The 3,322-nt window shown below is 38.6% G+C and overlaps 1 long non-coding RNA gene across 1 annotated transcript; it reads left to right on the top strand.

Moving 5' to 3' along the window:
• Positions 1 to 234: 234 nt before the first annotated feature.
• Positions 235 to 1,731, top strand: LOC311262744. The gene is made up of 3 exons (XR_014623298.1): positions 235 to 312; positions 439 to 715; positions 1,656 to 1,731. It is a non-coding gene; the product is annotated as an uncharacterized lncRNA (long non-coding RNA).
• The last annotated feature ends 1,591 nt before the right edge of the window (positions 1,732 to 3,322 follow it).

The raw sequence follows: 3,322 nt of genomic DNA on the forward strand, positions 1-3,322 counted from the left end.
TCTATCTGGAACCTGCAACAAATAACCGCTCAAACACTGCTCATTCATTTTTTCTGAAGGCAGTGGAAAACTTTGGTTGGCCGTCCAGGTAAACAATGATATAAACTTGGGCTATTGTTTCCATGCCCTAATTACTCATTTCAATAATATTCAGTTTGTTGTAATGAATATGGCTGAACATTTCTTTCATGTATTTTCAAGGGTCAGGGGCGATGAAGGCGTTGAAAACGTCTCAATTGCTGAAACCATGTTCACTGTTAAAGGCGCTGGAAGAGGGAGCTTCATAGCTGGGCGGAGTGTACATAATCAGAGGTAACAATAAAAAATTCACATAATTTACAGTATATCAATAGTAAGATGTAAAATGGGAAATTATTGTTGTAAAGTAGTAATTTAAATTATTACTTTTCAGCTGAATAAGTCTTGTTTCTGATCTAGAATAGAGCGCCTGTGGCGAGACGTCTGGACCAGCGTGACACACCTTTACTATGAAGTTCTTCACAGTCTCGAGGAAGATGGCCTGTTGCATTTGGCAGATGTTGTTCATCTGTTTTGTGCCCACTATGTCTTCCTTCCACGTCTGGCAGAGGCCCTTCACACCTTCACAGAAGGCTGGGACAACCATCCTTTACGGTCTGAAGGTGGACTCTCCCCAAACCAGCTCTGGGTTTTGGGTCACATGAAGAACTCTTGTGACCCGAACGAAGATTTGCAGGTTTGTTGAAGCTTAAACTCGAGGCGCTGTTTACAAAGGCAAAGTGCAGTTGACAAGTTTTGAACCTGAATATGTGGAGGCTTAGGTTTAAATAAAAATTTTATTGTTATTTGAATGAGGTCAATATCTTCAACAGTGTAGAAGGAGTAGAAGGTTAAAATTCAGGAGTGATCACACAAATAAAGTAGGTCAGCAAAGCAAAATTTATGATAGATGTACTCCATGTTCTGATTGCTTGAACATTATACACATTTTATTCTCTGGTTAAATGTTTTCTGTTGTCACTGCACTATGCCTGTGTATGTCAGTGTGTGCTTTGGTATGTTTTTAAAATATTTATAAATCATTAACCTTATAACTTAAAGTTGTAGTTAGCGATGTGGGAGAAAACCAGTAGAGGTTGTTGATATTTCAAGTGTAAACGAATACAGACCCACCCCTCCCTTCATACTCCACCCCGGGCTCCACCCCCGAAGTTCATGGACGCGCATTGTCATGGAAACGGCTGTAGAAACAGCATAGCTGACCAACATGGTGGAGGCCGGACTGTCCAATGCTTGAGGGGGTGGACCCATGTTTTGCTGGCTCGGTCCGAGCCACATATTTATAAGATGAAATTCAGAGCCCAGGCTGTGTATTGAAACTGGATTTTTTTTTCAGCATGCTCTTAGAAGTGACAGCTTGCAGATAGTGAGGAGAAATATGGTGATTTTGACAAAAAGTGCATCGGATTATGATCGCTAACTATACCTTTAATTGCCTAAGTCATATTTTGGCTAAATTATGATATCTACCTAGTTCCCCTACCACTGCTGATTCACTGTGCATTATGGAGCTAAAATCTTAAAATATGACTCAGGCAGTTATTCTGTCAGGCTAACAAATGCTGTTTCGTACAAAATAATATTAAAAAGATTTTTTTTTTTTTTTTTTCCCCCAGAACATGGAGCTATTTGGAACTGACTGGGAGATGTTTGATGCTGTGCATGAGGAACCATATGGAGTTCAAGTCCAGGAAATTGAGTGCCCTCTGACTCTGTACATTATGGAAACTGTACAGTCCATGATAAATCCCTTGGCCTCATCAGAATCATTTGGCAGAGACATTTACATAACAGTGGTTCAGTGTGTTGAAAGTCTAATGGCAACAAGAAATACCTGAGATGTAACACGACCTTGCAAAAGATTTAATGGTATAAAGTTAAACATTTGCAGACAGTCTACTTGTTTCAAAAAAGGCTTGCTCTGACATCTGTTCAATTTAATGAGACAGGAGTCCCCAAAATTTTTATGAAAACTTTCCCATGAAATTTGCATTACAGTCATCAGAATTAAATTTGTGACTTTTCCAAAACTTGACTCCAAAACAAAAAATGACTGTGGGTATTCTGAAGAGTAACATGGAGGTAAAAACTAACTTTGGAGTAAACCATCATTAACAGAACAGCAATGGTTTTGTAACAGTGAAAACAGGAAGTTGTCACAGAAAAATGACAAAAGAATAAAACATGATCTGACATGTCGCAGTTACCTGGTTGTTTTCCTTTACACTGAGTGGTTACACCCTGTCAAAAGTTTGCCCGTGGCATATGGCTAGTGTCAAAATTTTTTTGAATTCACTGTATGTTTTCAGGTGAGCTGAAGGGAATGTGACTGTACGACTGCAGGCGCTTACAGTTGGAAAACAAACGGTGTGTTGTGTGTCACAGTCATGATGGAATTTCATATTTATGACAAAGTCCTTCTTTTCGCTTGGCAGAACAGGCTTGTGTCGTTGTCCAGTCATCCACTGCATGATGCGTCCTACAGTCAAGCCTTCTGGAGTAACGCTGTTGTTGCTGGGGCCCTCTTGTTCTTAATGAAGAGATTAACACAATGTTAGTCTGAATTGAAATAATACATTTTAGTTTTCAAGTTGATAAAATCCCTTACATATACACAAATCATATTGACCTTTTTGAGTATAAGAACATTTGATAAATCAAAGCAGAAACTACATAGATATTTTAACAAAAGCTGCATTTGTTGTGACTGGATGACAGACATTCTGTTGTGGCAATTGTTCAGACACCCTGTTATTGTCAATATAACTATGCAAGTCATCCATCTGTTAGCCCTCCATGTCTAGTTTAATGAAACTGTTATCCTAGAGGTCACAATATTACATTTAATCAATTACATTCATTTTAAATAGTGACATCAAGTTTCCAGAAACGCTTAGATTTAATGGGTTGTATAGTTTGAATCAATTAACCATTTACACTGCACTATATAAAATATACAGCAGGATAGCAGAAAAAGTTAATCTCTTTATTACCCTATCTTGGCTAAAACATACCAGAATCCTCAATTTCCTGAAGGTAGTCCTGGAGAAAGTTCATGATGTTTACTTCCTTTTGGTGCTTGGCAGAACCAATCTCACTGAAGACAGGACGGCTCCTCTCCAGAAGGAAGGCTGCATCTGCCTTTAAGAAGAAGGAAGTGCATTTCAGTCTGCATAAACATTGTAATTCTTGCAAAAGACATTTATGCTCAATTAAAAGCAGTCTAAAACGTAACAATATACCTCATCATCTTCCCCTGGAACAAACAGTGGTAGGCAGAGGT

The sequence above is a fragment of the Pagrus pagrus genome, assembly GCF_965226575.1.
Source record: "Pagrus pagrus genome assembly, chromosome: 9".
NCBI classification, from domain to species: Eukaryota; Metazoa; Chordata; class Actinopteri; order Spariformes; family Sparidae; genus Pagrus; species Pagrus pagrus.